Source organism: Muntiacus reevesi, chromosome 1 (assembly GCF_963930625.1).
Source record: "Muntiacus reevesi chromosome 1, mMunRee1.1, whole genome shotgun sequence".
NCBI lineage: Eukaryota > Metazoa > Chordata > Mammalia > Artiodactyla > Cervidae > Muntiacus > Muntiacus reevesi.
This window is the reverse complement of record NC_089249.1, coordinates 284,827,720-284,846,325: the sequence shown is the minus strand read 5'-3', so window position 1 is coordinate 284,846,325 and position 18,606 is coordinate 284,827,720. Positions and strand designations below refer to the sequence as shown.

General features: G+C 41.2%; 1 pseudogene; it reads left to right on the top strand.

Moving 5' to 3' along the window:
* The window catches only part of LOC136158744 (cyclin-I2 pseudogene), a 32,557-nt pseudogene extending 14,432 nt beyond the window's left edge, over positions 1-18,125 (top strand).
* Positions 18,126-18,606: the final 481 nt, after the last annotated feature.

Here is an 18,606-nt window from a genome sequence, read left to right as displayed (position 1 = left end):
GCCAGGTTATCTATATTTGCCTTCACTAAAAGAAAAGAAGTTCTCTCAAACTTGCAGAAATGGAGAATAGGATGGTGGTTGCCATAAATGTGTGGTGAGGAGTGGATGAAGGTGGTTAAAAGGTGTAGACTTCCAGGATGGTCATAAAACAAAGAAGTTCTGGGGATGTAAGGTACAGCATGACAAATAAAAAGTGAAAGTGAAGTCGCTCAGGCATGTCCGACTCTTTGCGACCCCATGGACTGTAGCCTACCAGGCTTCTCCACCCATGAGATTTTCCAGGTAAGAGTACTGGAGTGGGTTGCCATTGCCTTCTCTAGGGGATCTTCCCGACCCAGGGTTCAAACCCAGGTCCCCCGCATTGCAAGCAGATGCTTTACCCTCTGAGCCACCAGAGAGTGAGCAATAAATATTTGTATGTTTGAAAATTGCCAGAAGAATAGATTTTAAATGTTCTCATAATAAGGAAAAAAATAACTATGTGAGATTCTGGATGTTAACTAAACTTATTATGGTTATCATTTTATAAGATATACATATATCAAATCATTATGTTCTATACCTTAAACTAAAATGATGTTTAATGTTAATTATATCTCAATAAAATTGGGAGTGGTGGGAAAAAGTAGTTTCTGAGAATACAGTCAAAAGAAAAGCTGCTCAAGTTCTTGAAAAACTCCACCTACTTGGCATCCCTCAACCTTGAGACATGTGCTTTGCCAAAGGCTTACTTTCTTTTCTATTATTAAAAACATAAAGACATGACTGACAAATTTCCTGCCTCCAAGAACTTATTCCATTCTTTCTTCTGAACATGTCATTCAGGATGTTTTGAAATACCTAACTTTCTGTATTCTGAGCTGAAAGCATGAATGATGCAATTTATTTTGCCTGAAACAAATTTATGCATTAATTGAATTTATATTAGGCAAGAAAGCATGGAAATTTTTTATAGGCAAATTAACATGATCTTACTCATGAACTGTTTTTTTTGTGTTGTGTACGTGAGATTTTCCTTGACAAACTTACTGAGAACTGGGGTGGGGAGAAGTGACTCTTTGGGGGGAAAGTTAAAAGTGTTATGTTTCAGCATCATCTGCTTTAAAATATTTCAAGTAAACTTTGAAATAAAAATTTTGGAGTCTAATGGGTTCTTTGCATTTTATTTTATTTTATTTATTTTTTCTTTTCATTTTAAATTGGAGTATAGGTGTTTTTGCCAACTAAGGTCCGTCTAGTCAAAGCTATGGTTTTCCCAGTAGTCATATATGGATGTGAGAGTTGAACTATAAAGAAAACTGAGCACTGAAGAGTAGATGCTTTTGAACTGCGATGTTGGAGAAGACTCTTGAGAATCCTTTGGACTGCAAGGAGATCCAACGAGTCCGTCCTAAAGGAAATCAGTCCTAAATATTCATTGGAAGGACTGATGCTGAAGCTGAAACTCCAATACTTTGGCCACCTGATGCAAATAACTGACTCATTGGAAAAGACCCTGATGCTCGGAAAAATTGAAGGTGGGAGGAGAAGGGGACGGCAGAGGATGAGATGGCTGGATGGCATCATCGACTCAATGTACATGAGTTTGAGTAAACTCTGGGAGTTGGTGATGGACAGGGAGGCCTGGCATGCTGTGGTCCATGGGGTTGCAAAGAGTCGGACACGACTGAGTGACTGAACTCAACTGATAGCTGCTTTACAAGGTTGTACAATAAAGTGAATTAGCTCTGTGTGCACATATACAGGGGACACGGAGACCGCTGGAGGGCACAAGCAAAGCCGTGAGTACCAGGTCACAGGGAAGCAGCAGCGACCTCACAGGAGACTGAGCCAGCCTTGCCTGGGTGGCTGGGAGTCTCCGGCGGAGGTGTGGGTTGACACTGGCCTGCCATGGGGTCAGGGGCTCTGGCAGCAGTGGTCGGGAGGGCGGCATGTTGGCATAGGTCCTCTTGGAGGAGGTCACCATTAGCCTTACGATAAAGCCTGCGGACTCCAGGACGGGGCGCCTCAGGGCAACCTGCAGGAAGGCACTGCAGCCCCCACACCAGAAAAAAACCAGATTCAAGGTCTGCTGAGCTTGGCTCTGCCCACCAGAGGAAGACCGAGTTATGCTCACAGCCAGGCCCTCCCAGCAGGAAGCTTGCCCAAGCCTCTTATCCTCATCCATCAGGAGGCAGACAGAAGAAGCAAGAACTTCAAAACCATGGCCTCCAGAATGAAAACCATGATCACAGGGAACTAACTAAACTGACCACATGGACCACAGCCTTGTGTAACTTAATGAAACTAGGAGCCATGCCATGTAGGGCCACCCAAGATGGACGGGTCATGGTGGACAGTCCTGACAAAATGTGGTCCACTGGAGAAGGGAATGGCAAACCACTTCAGGATTCTTGCCTTGAGAACCCCATGAAGAGTATGAAAAGGCAGAAAGATAGGACACTGAAAGATGAACTCCCCAGGTCAGCAGGTCCAATATGCCACTGAAGAAAAGTGGAGAAATAGCTCCAGAAAGAATGAAGAGGCTGAACCAAAGAGGAAATGACACCTAGTTGTGTATATGTCTGGTGCTGAAAGTAAAGTCTGATGCTATAAAGAACAACATTGCCTAGGAACCTCTAATGTATGGTACATTAATCAAGGTAACTTGGAAGTGGTCAAACAGGAGATGGCAAAAGAGAACATCAACATTTTAGGAATCAGTGAATGAAAATTGATGGTATAGGGCAAATATAATTCAGATGACTGTTATATCTACTACTGTGAGCAAGAGTTCTTTAAAAAGAAATGGAGTATCCCTCACAGTCAACAAAAGAGTCTAAAATGCAGTACTTGGGTGCAATCTCAAAAATGACAGAAAGATCTCAGTTCAAATTCAAGGCAAACCATTCAACATCACAGTAATTCAAGTCTATGCCCCAACCACTAATGCTGAAGAAGCTGACATCAAATGGCCTTATGAAGGTTCACAAGACCTTTAAGAACTAACAACAAAGAAAGATGTCCTTTTCATAATAGGGGATTGGAATGCAAAAGCGGAAAGTCAAGAGATACCTGGAGTAACAGGGAAGTTAGGCCTTGGAGTACAAAATGAAACAGGGCAAAGGTTAACAGTTTTCCAAGAGAACCCACTGGCCACAGCAAGCAACCTGTACCAACAATGCAAGAGACGAATCTACACATGGACGTCACCAGATGGTCAATACCAAATTCAGATTGATTAGAAATGAAAGGCAAAGAAGAAAAGGAAAGATATACCCATTTGAATGCAGAGTTCCAAAGAAAAACAAGAAATAATAATAGCAAGAAAGAATAAGAAACCTTTCCTCAGTGATCAATGCAAAGAAATAGAGGAAAATGGGAAAGACTATAGTCTCTTCTAGAAAATTAGAGATACCAAGAAAACATTTCATGAAAAGATGGGCTCAATAAAGGACAGAAATGGTATGGACCTAACAGAAGCAGAAGATATTAAGAAGAGGTGGCAAGAATACACATTAGAACTATACAAAAAAAGATCTTTACGACCCAGATAATCATGATGGTGTGATCACTCACCTAGAGCCAGACATCCTGGAATGTGAAATCAAATGGGCCTTAGAAAGCATCACTATGAACAAAGCTACTGGAGGTGATGGAATTCCAGTTAATCTATTTCAAATCCTAAAAGATGACACTGTGAAAATGCTGCACTCAATCAGCCAGCAAATTTGGAAAACTTAGCAGTGGTCACAGGACTGGAAAAGTTTTCATTCTAATCCTAAAGAAGGGCAATGACAAGGAATGTTCAAACTACCGCACAATTGCTCTCATGTCACATGCTAGCAAAGTAATGCTCAAAATTCTCCAAGCCAGGCTTCAACAATATGAGAACCATGAATTTCCAGATGTTCAAGCTGGTTTTATAAAAGGCAGAGAAACCAGAAATCAAATTTCCAACATTGGTTGGATGATTGGAAAAGCAAGAGAGTTCCAGATAAACATCTATTTCTTCTTTATCGACTGTGCCAAACCCTTTGACTGTGTGGATCATAACAAAATGTGGAAATTCTTAAACAGATATGAATTTCAAACCACCTGACCTGCCTCCTGAGAAATCTGTGTGCAGGTCAGGAAGCCACAATTAGAACTGAACGTGGAACAACAGACTGGTTTGAAATCGGGAAAGGAGTATGTCAAGGCTGTATATTGTCATCCTGCTTATTTAACTTATATGCAGAGTACATCATGAGAAACTCTGGGCTAGATGAAGCACAAGCTGGAATCAAAATTTCTGGGAGAAATATCAATAACATCAGATATGCATATGAAGCCACGCTTATGGCAGAAAGCAAAGAAGAAGCAAAGAGCCTCTTGATGAAAGTGAAAGAGAAGAGTGAAAAAGTTGGCTTAAAGCTCAACATTTGGAAAACTAAGATTATGGCATCCAGTCCCATCACTTCATGGCAAATAGATGGGGAAACAATGGAAACAGTGACAAACTTTACTTTCTCGTGCTCCAAAATCATTGCAGATGGTGACTGCAGCCATGAAATGAAAAGATAGTTGCTCCTTGGAAGAAAAGCTGTGACCAACCTAGACAGTATATTAAAAGGTAGAGACATTACTTTGCCATCAAAGGTCCATCTAGTCAAAGTTATGGTTTCTCCAGTAGTCGTGTATGGATGTGAGAGCTGGACTATAATGAATGCTGAATGCTGAAGAATGCACGCCTTTGAACTGTGGTGTTGGAGAAGACTCTTGAAAGTCCCTTGGACTGCAAAGAGATCCAACCAGTCCATCCTAAGGGAAATCAACCCTGAATATTCATTGGAAGGACTGATGCCAAAGCTGAAAACTCCAATTCTTTGGCCACTTGATGTGAAGTGGAGACTCATTGGAAAAGACCCTGATGCTGGGAAAGATTGAAGGTGGGAGGGGAAGGGGACGACAGAGGATGAGATGGTTGGATGGCATCACTGACTCAATGAACATGAGTTTGTGTAAACTCTGAGACTTGGTGATGGACAGGGAGGCCTGGCGTACTGCAGTCTATGGGGTCGCAGAGTTGGACACGACTGAGTGAGTGAACTGAACTGAACTGAATACTCCATTGTGACTGTGCTAATTTACATTCCCACCAACAGTGCAAGAAGGTTCCCTTTTCTCCACACCCTCTCCTGCATCTATTATATGCAGATTTTTTTGATGATGACCTTTTTGAGCAATGTAAGATGATTCGTCATAGTAGTTTCAGAGAGACAAAGGCACCCAAATATTCAATTCAGTTCAGTTCAGTTCAGTCCAGTCGATCAGTCGTGTCCGACTCTTTGTGACTCCATGGACTGCAGTACGTCAGGCCTCCTTGTCCATCACCAACTCCTGGAGTTTACTCAAACTCATGTCCATTGAGTGGCTGATGCCATCCAACCATCTAATCCTCTGTCGTCCCCTTCTCCTCCTGCCTTCAATCTTTCCCAGCATCAGGGTCTTTTCAGATGAGTCAGTTCTTCGCATCAGGTGGCCAAAGTATCAGGTGGAGAACAGTATGGAGGTTCCTTAAAAAACTAAAAGTAGAATTATGATATGATCCAGCAATCCCACTTGTGGGCATATACCCTGAGAAAACCATAATTCTAATAGGTTCTTAAATCTGGGTCTTGTGTATCAATTATGGAATAATATGTTTTAATAGAGATACCCAGCTAACTGACACCTAGCAGTATATTTGCATAAAATACTTACGTGTATGCAAGTTCTCAGCTTCAGCATAAGTGAACGTACTTAAGAGGAGCATAAGTGGACATATTTAAGAGGACTTTCACTGAAAACACTTTCCTGTTTCCATCACAGCCATATTTACACTAGACAGATTCCCCCTCCTAAAGCATTTTAACATCAGAGGCAGACCCTTGACTAAATGAACCCAAAAAAAGTTCCTTGCTTTTTTGGAGCAATATGGCTTTGGAATTTGGCAGCAAGAGTCTCTGATAGGGCTTGACCTGAAAAAGAACATGCATTGGCAAATAGACAAAAAAAGTCAGCTTGTTAAGAAAGATAAGGATCAAATAGGAGAGAGACAAGGACTAAGAAGAGAGATAGAATAAGTTAATGTTTTGTGTTTTTTGGGGGAAAGCCATCCAAAACTTATGCATTTTTATAAAAAGTTTTTATAATAAATACACTCTGTTTTTTAATTGAGATATAACTGATATGTAACATTACATTAGTTTCAGATATACAAAATAAAATTTAATATTCATATTGTGAAGTGATCAACACAGTAAGTCTAGCTAACATCCATCACTGCAAATAGTTACATTCTTTTTCCTTTGTGGTGACAACTTTTAAGTTCTCTTCTCTTAACAACTTTTAACTACAAAATACAATAATTATTTATATCATTCAACTAGTTTTTGTATGGAATTTTGTACTTGCGTTTTGTGGCTAAGACATCTCTCTTTCCTGACCATCTTCACTCTGGCCCTTGAAGTTTCGCCATGTGAGTTTTACAAATAACTGTTCCCCTAAGATCTTTTTAAAGACACTTTTAACGTCCTACTTCAGGGGCATTTTAAAAAAAGTGTTATTTCATTCTTTTCATTACTGATAAGAGAGAAGCCAGAATCAGAACTATCAAAGTGGATAGGTATGATGCCTGGAATAATTGTTCTTTTGATATTATGCCATAAATCATTTTCACTTATTATTTTGCATATCAGTCATAGGATGACCACTTTCATTTTTAAGTTTAGGTTGATGCTGGTAAATGTCTGCAGTTAAAAGAAGGAACTCTGAAATTTTGTACTGATATCACTGACCACAGTGCCCCAAACAATAATCATACATTAAATATTTGTCAAAAGAAGAATTTGACTGGTACATCCTGTGTGAATAATGGCATTTCATGGTAAAGGAAGGTAAAGTTTGAGTCTCAAATAATTCACTTTTCTTTTGTAGTAACTAGGGATGAAATGATAATAATTCCTTATAATTTATGAGCAATATTTCATAGCATTGAAAATGGAAAGTAAGGTACTGACATTTTTCCCAGTGAAAGTCAGGTTAGACATCCCTTAAATGAAAACTATAGACATCTGCCAAATAAAATGGAACCACACATTGAGTTATGATTGATTCTTGAATAACAATAAGATAAAATAGAGCACAGAGAGTAATAGAACTTTTCAGTCAGTAAGTGAACTTTTCCTTAAATAAGGAAAACAAAACTTTATTAGATGAATGGGTGAAAGTTTTTGTCATAGTAGAAAATCTTATTAAAGGCAAAGGGCCACCAGTTGAAATGCATAGAGAAAATAAATTTTTTTTTTTTTTTTTTTTTGGCCAAGAGCATGTGGGATCTTAGGTCCTCAATCAGGGATCAAACCCACACTTGCTGCATTGGAACGGAAGAGTCTAAACCACTGGTCTGCCAGGAAAGTTCTTAGAAATTTGACAAGCACATATATTGGTGGATCAGGCCTGGTCTAGATAACAGGAAATGAAGATGACTGAGAATGTGGAGAAACATGTCATTCTTAAAGAGGTTCAAACAAGATAGACTAATACTGTGCCTAGGGGAAAAGTCCCCAAAAAGCACTGACAAGACTTCTTTTGCCCAGACTTGGTCATGGCCATCTATTATATACAATATAATATATATATTCACCTTTCTGTGAAGCCAGTAGGCACACTTCCAACCTACATACAGCGGAATTGGTGTCTGATGTCCTTGTGTTCCTCAGAGGCTGGATCTCAAACAACTTGATACTCCATTTCCTTAACTTCTTGGCTGCTGGCACTCTGCTCTGTTATCCTTTTGTTACAGAAGACGGTTAGTGCTGTGGAGCTCATGTCTCCATGGATGGGAGAGCTCCCGTTCTGCTGCCCAGAGGGGTCAGTACTGGATGAAATGCTTCTGGTCTGCTTCTCCACTCTCTTCATCTCTCCATCAGGCGGAGCACGCAATCTTGATAAGAGCCTGTTTCTTGGTGGGTGGAGCTGGCTGGTTGAAAATTGTGGTCCAGGCTGGTAGAGTTCTTTCCTTGTTCTGAGCTGAGACAAGATAGAATTTGTCTCCTTTAATTCTTGATGCCTGAATGTGCCCAAATGCTCTGTAGTTTCACTTCTACCCATATGTGGATCCCAGATCTAGACTTGAAAGTAGCAGAAAGCTGCCATGTTGACTATGGATCCAAGCTACACCCACCAGTTAAATTTTGTGAGCCACAAAGGAGGTAATGAATTTAAACTCAGACTTGGCTCTTACTCTGTTTATTACCTGGTTCAGGTATTTTAGTGAAAAGTGAAAGAGTTAGTCGTTCAGTCATGTCCAACTCTTTGTCACCCCATGGCCATAGCCCACCAGGCTCCACTGTCCATGGAATTCTCCAGGTAAGAATGATGGAGTGGGTAGCCACCCCTTTCTCCAGGGGAACTTTCTGACCCAGAGATTGAACCTCAATCTCCTGGTTGACAGGAGAATTCTTTACTGTCTGAGACACCAGGGAAGCTGAAAAGTTATCAACCTAGGGGACCTTACAACCCTGCCTTAGCAAACCAAGGGGCTTTTCTTGACCATCTGTCATGTTACATTTCTTTCTTCAACTCTGAGCACAAGGATTAAGAGAACTTTCAAAAAATAGTTAAGAAAGCATGGACTAGGTCTTTCTATTCCTGCAAGATAAGGGTGATTTAGATAAGCTGTAACCAAGATATGGGACAAAATACCTGTGGTGTTCTTTTGTCTTAATATTCTAGGCTTTATCATGATAATTTTTACCTCCTTGTTGTCTTAGTGTATCTCATATGGAGAATAAAGCTTCCCAAGTGACTCAGGAGTAAAGGATCCACTTGCCAATGCAGCAGCTGCAGGAGACATGGGTTCCATCCCTGGGTCAGGAAGATCCCCTGGAGGACAAAATGGCAACCCACTCCAGTATTCTTGCCTGGGGAATCCCATGGACAGAGAAACCTGGTGGGCTACAGTCCGTGGGGTTGCAAAGAGTCAGATGACTAAGCATGCACAAGTAAGACAGAAAATAATGGAAGTCTATTTCTTGATGCCTTAATGATTAAGGAAAAGTCATCAGGCACAATTACTCTAAACTGTTGTTTATAAGTGAGTAAGCAAGTTTCCTTAAGGAGGAGAAGCAGCATGCAGGTCACATCCATAGAAGTTTGTTTACCTCACTTAAACCAGACACTCTGAATCATAACTATCGAGAACTAGTTTTAATGAACAGCCAGACCTCTGTAAAGTCTGTTACTAGGGTACTAGTGAATACTGGTAAGGACACTTCCCTAAATATGGTTCTGTAAGAATTGGGGGCTCTGGAGGAAATTAGTATGTTATATACTTACTCTTCTTATGGAGAATAGGTATTAACAATTGGAGATTATGATAACACAAACTTGGGAGGTGATGTGGGGCATCTCAACCAAAGAAAACTATAAAATAAGGAGTCAGGGAAGACAGTAAAGAGGATCCCAGTGCTGCCAGCAGAGCAGGAAAACAGGTTTCCTCAATCACTCATATAGTTAGAGTCCCACTGAAATGTATCAGCTCCACCTCAGATCATCTGGTGTTAGATCCTGGATGCTGGGGACTCCTTGCTTTAGATGTATTAAAAGATCACCACTTTGGGCAATCATGGATTGTCTGAGTGTAAGTATTTAAGAACAACAATATGTTCAAATGTTTCAGGAACTGCAGGACTGTATAATTCTAGGAAACATGGACTTGAAGAGGACTAATTTGACCATTGAAGGATATGGAGAAAAATACTTGAATTATAGGGTTGTGTTAATATTACAAGTTGGCTACAGAGGACCAAATGTATTTCTTAAGATGGATTCACCTTCTTTTGAGTGTGTTGGTTGATTCGCTAAATCATGTCTGACTCTTGCGAACCCATGGGCTATATAGCCTGCTAGGCTCCTTTGTCCTTGGGCTTCTCCAGGCAAAAATACTGGAGTGGGTTGCCATTCCCTTCTCCAGCGGATCTTCCTGATCCAGGAATCGAACCGGGGTCTCCTGCATTGCAGGCAGATTCTCACCGATAGAGGTATAAGGGAAGCCCCCTGAGGGAAGTCCCCTCTCTGATTGTAGTTGTCATCTTTTTGGTGAAGAAGAAGGTCCCCTTGAGTGACTAGAGCTCACACCTAACAAAGTATAAGCAAGTAGTTCCACCAAATGTGGAGGTCTGGAGCAACACAGACCCACCGAGATAAAATTCTGGAGCAGTTCCGGTTCCACAGGAAGTGGCGGCTCTGTCAGGGAAACTGGACAAACAGAGATGGGTCTGGGGATGAGTGGGTCCTGAGCCCCCTGAAGCCCTCTCTTCATTTTCCCTCCCTCTGTGAGATATTGACTCAGTGTCCTATAGCGAGGTAAAGGAAACGGGCAAGTGCTGTGCTTTCTGTGGTTTCTCTGCAGAAAGATTGCTAAATTGCACTTAATCACGAAGACGTTCTTTCCAAGAACAATACATTTTAATTTCCAGCAGTAGTTTGCCTTTACTTGGCAGTGTAAGTTTGTTTTCTGCTGTGCTACCACAGGGACCTTTAAATCCCCCCACACCAGGTCATAATCCGATAAATAGGATTTAAACAGTGTCTGAGTCTAATTCAAATATTGAATTAACAGCCCCACCAATGACATTTGGATCAGGAGTGATTCAGAAGGAATGGTGTAGACTCTCTGATTTCCCTTATTTATTTTATGACTGCAAGAAATAGATCATTAAATAGAAAACAAATTCAGGTGTTCACCCAGATGTAACGTTTCTGGGAAAATGAATTTGGGAGCCACCAGTATGCTGCAGATCTTGGTTTATGTTTCCATTTCCAGTCTGGTTCTCCTCATCCTATTTCTCCTAGTGACACCTTCCACTTCTCTCAGCTGGTGCTACAATTGCAAGGCTTCTATTTTTCTCAGGCTTCTGCGTCATGAATGGGTTTGGAAATTATTAAACTAGTTACTCTGTTGAGAAGCAACACAATTTACAGTAAGTCTGATGACCCTGTTCTTGGTATTTACTACTCATGACGATGTAAGTACTTGATAAAATTAGCCATGGATATTAACTATCGTGCATACCCAGCCACACCTTTGCAAATATTCTCTAGTAGATATTATATTTCTCCAAGGAAGAAATTCAAAATATTCTACTTTAGAAATTAGAAAAAAATATTGAAATATATGATGATGATGATTGATATGAACGGACTATAAAGCAGACTCCAATGAATTGGTCGACCCCAAAGCAGTTTTGGGCAAATGCCCTGCATGGAATCATCTAGCTCTTTCTGCAGAATTTTGTCACATTCTCTGAAGGGGATTCCTTCATGTAGGACCAAGCACACTGAATGAATAAAAACCCTGTTATTGTGAAAAATAAGTATCCCATAGTGACATAGTGACATAGTAACACCATAGTGATGGTGAAGATTTCTGTACTACTTGTGAGATTTAGTTGCATGTAACAAAAAATCCTGAATAATCAATAGTTTATTTCTCTGAAAGTCTGGATGTAGGAAGCACGGGATTGTAGAGTCCATGGACATCAAGGGCTTCCCTGATAGCTGGATTGGTTAAGAATCCACCTGTAATGCAGGAAACCCTGGTTTTATCCCTGGGTCAGGAAAATCCACTGGAGAAGGGATAGGCTACCCACTCCAGTCTTCTTGGGCTTCCCTTGTGGCTCAGCTGGTAAAGAATCCACCAGCAATGCAGGAGACCAGGGTTTGATCCCTGAGTTGGGAAGATGCCCTGGAGAAGGGAAAGGCTACCTACTCTAGTATTCTGGCCTGGAGAATTCCATGGACTGTATAGCCCTTGGAGTTGCAAAGAGTCAGACATGGCTGAGTGAGTTTCACTTTCACTTTGGACATCAAGAACTCTGGCTCCTTCATTCTTGCTACTCAGATCTTCATTTTCATCTTGCATTATGGCCCAAGACAGCAGCTGAATCATAGGCCATATATTCATACTTTTTTAAGGAGACTTTCTAGAAGTCTCACACAGTGTTTCCACTTTTATTTTGTTAGACAAATGCAAGTTTCGTGGTCAAATCTAGCCACAAGGGATGGTAGGAAATATATTTTTCTATTAAGTGTTCAGCTGAGAACCACACTTCAGTTACTAAGAAACAAAGGGAGAACATTCAGGGACTTCCCTGGTGGTCCAGTGGTTAGGATTCTGAGCTCCTGATGCAGGAGGCCCAGGTTTGATCCCTGGTCAGGGAACTAGATCCTGCATGCTGCAAGGAAGACCCAGCACAACCAAACACCAATAAATAGGTAAATAAGTAAATGGAGAACGTTCAGAGTCAATTAACAACATTTATCTCAGATGATATGAAGAAATATATATCTGTCACATCCAAGAGTCTGACTACTTTAGTATAATACAAACTAAATTTCTCCAGACTTATCTCTGGAGATTAAAAAAAAAAAGAGCCACATTAAAAGTAATAACTTATGTTTTATGGGTCCTTGCTCTTACTTGGTTTCCTATGTTCCCAGAGTCTTCCACAACACTCTCTGTATTCTTAGGGAAAAAAATATGTTTTGTGCTTTTGAATAAATCTAATCAGCTTCCATGGGGCAGGCAGAAGGATTGGAAATACTTTATCAAGTGTTCAACTGAGATCTACAGTTCGGTTATTAAGAAATAAAGGGAGAATTAGGATTCAGAGTCAATTAGACGTATTTTGCTTAGGTGATAGGAAAAAAGACTTTCTGCATGACCCTCTACTCACTGGACATAATGTATGTGCCATCATGCTCATTGTTCTAACTCCTACTTCAGCTTGTGGGCATCATCCCTGTCTGATTCTGTGCTTACTTTAAGGGGTCATAGCCCCTTAATTTAATTTAACTTAATATCCCCATAATATTTCACACACATGCAAGAAGTGTTCACATACACAATATTTGAGAGCAAGTTGCAAATATCAGTTATTTATCCCTAAATATTTCAGTATATCCTATGATCAGAAATATTATTCTACATAACCCCAATGTGGCTGTCAATTTCAGAGCTTCCCTGGTGACTCAGTGGTAAAGAATCCATCTGCCAATGCAGTTCGATCCCTGGGTTGGAAATATCCCCTGGAGAAGGCAGTGGCAACCCACTCCAGTATTCTTGCCTGGGAAACCCCATAGACAGAGGAGCCTGGTGGGCTACAGTCCATGGGGTCCCAAAGAGTCAAACACAACTCAGTGACTGAACAACAACAATGATAACTTAATTTATTTTACCTCCCACATTCCAGCATTGTCAATTTACCCCAAAATGCCCTCTATTATAGCCAAGCTATACCTTTGGATTCCCCTTTCCTTACGACTTCCAAGTTTTCAAGTCTTTCCTCAGTCCCTTGGGCCTTAAATTTCTAAATGCATGTATATACTTTCTTGATGTTTAAGAAATGTTTTTAAAGAGAAAAAGTATTTTTAAAATTGTATTATTTTATAAGAAAACAATAGCAAGAAGTAAAACCAGAGAATATGTCTGAAAGAAGACCTGTTAAGAATTATATTCTGTACTTTTTTTTTTTTTTTTTGTATCATGGTACTCAGTTCAGTTCAGTTAAGTTGCTCAGGCATGCCTGACTCTTTGCAACCCCATGGACTGCAGCACACCAGGCTTCCCTTTCCATCACCAACTCCTGGAGCTTGCTCAAACTCATGTCCATCGAGTTGGTGATGCCGTCCAACCATCTCATCCTCTGTCATCCCCTTCTCCCCCTGCCTTCAATCTTTCCCATCATTAGGGTCTTTTCCAATGAATCAGTTCTTCACATCAGGTGGCCAAAGTATTGGAGTTTCAGCTTCAGCATCAGTCCTTCCAATGAATATTCAGGACTGATTTCCTTTAAGATGGACTGGTTGGATCTCCTCACAGTCCAAGGGACTCTTGAGAGCCTTCTCCAACACCACAGTTCAAAAGCATCAGTTCTTCAGTGCTCAGCTTTCTTTATAGTCCAACTCTCACATCCATACATAACTACTGGAAAAACCATAGCTTTGACTAGATGGACCTTTGTTGGCAAAGTAATGTCTCTGCTTTTTAATATGCTGTTCTCAGTTCGGTTCAGTTCAGTCTCTCAGTAGTGTCCGACTCTTTGTGACCCCATGAATCGCAGCAAGCCAGGCCTCCCTGTCCATCACCAACTCCTGGAGCTTACTCAAACTCATGCCCATCGAGTTGGTGATGCCATCCAGCCATCTTGTCCTCTGTCGTCCCCTTCTCCTCCTGCCCCCAGTCCCTCCCAGTATCAGGGTCTTTTCCAAGAGTCAACTCTTCCAATGAGGTGGCCAAAGTACTGGAGTTTCAGCTTCAGCATCAGTCCTTCCAATGAACACCCAGGACTGATCTCCTTTAGGATGGACTGGTTGGATCTAATATGCTGTCTAGGTGGTCCTTTTTCTTCCAAGGAGCAACTGTCTTTTCATTTCATGGCTGCAGTCATCATCTGCAGTCAAGAGTCCAAGAAAATAAAGTCTGTCATTGTTTCCATTGTTTCCTCATCTATTTTCCATGAAATGATGGGACCAGATGCCATGATCTTAGTTTTCTGAAAGTTGTGTTTTAAGTCAATCTTTTCACTCTCCTCTTTCACTTTCATCAAGAGGCTCTTTAGTTCCTCTTCATTTTCTGACATAAGGGTGGTGTCATCTGCATATCTGAGGTTATTGATATTTCTCCCAGCAATCTTGATTCCAGCTTGTGCTTCCTCCAGCCCAGTGTTTCTCATGACGTACTCTGCATATAAGTTAAATAAGCAGGGTGACAATATCCAGCCTTGACGTACTCCTTTCCCTGTTTGGAACCAGACTGTTGTTCAATGTTCAGTTCTAACTGGTGCTTCCTGACCTGTATACCTTAAATCTATTAATAGAGTACACAGTCTGTCTAACCCCAACTTTCTTTACACCGAGCAATCCTTTCTTTTCCCAGATCAGTGGTTCTTAAGTTTCTGTTATAGAACCTTCTGGAGAGACTCTGAGTGGATATAATCAACAAATTTTTGAGTGCCCAAATGTGTGCTGACTCTGTTGTGTGGAAAAGAAAACCATGCAATAGCTTGGAGCTGAGAGGTAACACAATAATTATTTTGACTGATCGTTCTAGCTTCAGTGCTGAGAATATACAATAGGGGGATTATGGGAATCAGGAAGCAGTTGCAGAGTTACTGCACACCAGCCAAGTAAGACACAGTGCAGACTCTGATGAAAGTATAAATAACTGACAGGGTGAGATGTGGACAGATTCTGGATGTACTTTGATCATGCAGTCTATAAGATTTGATGTTTGATTGCTTGCAGGTTTTGAGGTAAAAAATGCAGACTCGAAGATTTTGACCTGAGTAACTTTTCTCCATTTTTTAGCAATTAGTGTGGACAAATACCAAGTAAATATAATGACCTGCCTGATAGCCAAATTTATCATGACGTAGTTAGATGCATAAAAATATTTTCTACTAAAATCTACTTTAAATAAAAACAGACCAAAACCCCCAAACAACTTGATTTAAAAAATGAGCCAAAGATTTTAACACACACATGCCAATGAAAATGTACAGATAGCAAATAAATATACAAAAGGATGCTCCATGTCATATGTCATAGTGAAGTGAAGTGAAATCGCTCAGTCGTGTCCAATTCTTTGCGACCCCATGGACTGACTGTAGCCTCCCAGGCGCCTCTATCCATGGGATTCTCCAGGGATGAATACTGGAGTGGGTGGCCATTTCCTTCTCCAGGGGATCTTCCTGACCCAGGGATTGAACCCTGGTCTCCCACATTGCAGGCAGACGCTTTACTCTGAGCCACCAGAGAACTCCCATATGTCATAAGGGAGATGCAAGTAAAAACAGTGGGATACTACTATACACTTACCCAAATGGCAGAAATCTGGAACACTCAACAGCAAAGGCTGACAAAGATGTGGTATAATAGTAATTCTCTCTCGGTACTGATAGAAATACAAGATGGTACAACTGCTTTGGAAGACAATTTGGCAGTTTCTTATAAGGTGAAACATTCTATATGATCCAACAGTTGTGTTATCTGGTATTTACCCCCCAAAATGGAAAACTTACATCTGCATGAAAACCTGCACATGAATGCTTATAGCAGATTTATTTTTAATTAACAAGTCTTAGAAGCAACCTAGATGTCCATCTGTAGATGAATGGAAAATTAACTGTGGTACATTCAGGCAGTGCTATATTATTCAGTGCTCAAAGGAAGAGTTTTCAAACCACAAAAAGATGTGCAGAAACTTTAAATGTATAGCCCTAGGTGAATGAAAGGGCTTTCCAAGAGTAAAGAATCTGCTTGCCAATGCAGACTCACAAGAGATGCGAGTTTGCTCTCTGGGTCGGGAAGATCCCCTGGAGAAAGAAATGGAAACCTATTCCAGTATTCTTGCCTGGAAAATTCCATGGACGAGGAGCCTCGTGGACTACAGTTCATGGGGTTGCAAAGAGGTGTACATGACTGAGCAACTGAGTGTGCACGTGCACACATATGCACACACAGATGAATGAAAAGACTATATGACATTCTGGAAAAGGTAAAATTATGGAGACAGTAAAATGGTCAGTGGTTGCCCGGGGTGGGTGTGAGAGGCGAGGGACGGATGGGGTACAAGTGCTTTTGGGGGCAATGAACACACTCTATGATACCATAGTGATGGGTGCATGTCACTATATGTTGGTCCAAATCTGTGTAATTAGTGACATAAGCTATGCACTTCAGGTGGTTATGGTATAGGTACATCAGCTGTAACAAGTCCCCACTCTGGTGGAGGATATTAATAACAGGGAAGGCTTTGGACATGTAGAGGTAGGTTACCTTGTTCATAGTTTTGTTATGTACCTATAGTGTTACACACACACACACATACACCCCCCCACACACCTCCTTAAGACTGCAAATCTGAGTAGATAAATCCTGAGACTCTTGGCTATGGCAGGGTGGGAGAAAGGCTTAAGTCTAGTTTTTCATGAGCTTCTACATGGGCAGGAATCTTTGTTACCTGATTCTTCATATCAAGGCTCTGCTTCATACTTCCAGTGGTGGAGAGTTCAGTCACCAGCTACATTTCGAATAGTTTGAAATGTAAAAAAAATTTTCTGTGTTTCAGCAGAATTTACTTGTTTATAATTCTGCCTCTGCACCTGCATAGAATGGTTCTATATATTCTACCTCATGACAGCATTTGAATATTTGAAGAGACTGATACTTCCTCTGAAGTTTCTCTTCTCCAATGCCTCCAGGAGAATTCTTCCTTTATATCTATGGTAAACCAGGAAATTATGTCTAAATTTTATTGAACAGATACATATTTTGATTTTCTAGTTTTCCAACAGTCTTCAGGATATATTTTCAGATTTCTGTATTGACTGGTAGGGCAATAGTGAAAGTAGATGTTGGCTTATGGAAATGCATCTAATAAGGCATAAGTCATATCCTCTGCAAAGTTGTTTATGAGTCAAGGTGAATAAAGGTTTGTGTTGAGCCTGTGTGAAAAGGAAGTTGTTAATTTTCCTCTTGTGTTGCTCTTTCCCCCTTTCCTCGTATTGTATATTTCTCTTCCTTTTCTTCTTTTCTAAAACATGACAGAATTATGTAACTTCTTGGTGCTGTCATGAAGAACTGTTTTGAAAGCAGTAGTTGTGGTTGAACTATGGGAATTTGATTGGGTGGGAGGAAAGTTGATGTGAATTTACCGATTGTCAGATCGGTAGTGGAATTTTCAGTTGTGTGAGCAGAGGCTGAGTGGTTTGAAATATAGCAGTAACTGTGCATTCCTAACTTCCGGTCGGACACGTGTGAAGCTCGTCCGCTTGGACACGGAGATCCTTGGGCTGGGCGGAGAGCGTGGGAGACGGCGTGTTTCAGCCCCTCATCATCCGCATTGCGGCTGTCTCAGCCCCTCATCATCCGCACTGCGTCAGCTCCAGAGAAGAGTGACTAGGAGGTTCTCCAGGCCTGCCTCTCGCGAAGAGTGCCCCCAGAGTGCGGAGATCCAGGACCGCTGCTGCGCCTCTGAGCTCCTGCCCCGGGCTGGGTCCCCGCTTGCTGCCCTGGCCCTTGCTTGCTGCAGGAGTCTTGGCGCTGTCTTGTTCTAGCCGCTGAAGCCTTTTGTCAGTTCATCATCTTTGTGGAGGGCAGAGTGTATGTGCTTTCCAAACACAAAGTTTTTCAGATTTGTTAGGCAAGAATTTGTCTCTGTCATAAACAGGAATTATCTAGAGGCTGCCCTCGTTGCCCCGAGAGGGCCTCCGTAGGGGAGTTGCAGGGCTGGGTGCGCTGACTTGGGTCCGTGGGGAGAGAGCAGACGGCCCTGTGCCCTGGGGTTCAGACGGATGTCTTGACCAGTGCAATTCCGACTCAGCACTGGAGTAGGAACCTTCAACTCTGAGCCTGGTTTCAGACTGTGATTTCAGGTTTTTCCCTGGGACACTGAAACTCAGTTCTGTCTCCATGGATAAAAGGCTATCATTGGCAGTGCTATAGGTACGTGGACTTAAGATAATGAATGGTCTAGCCTTTAAAAAAAAGACTTAAGGTCAGAAGAATAGACTTTTATATGCCATCACAGGTCCAAAA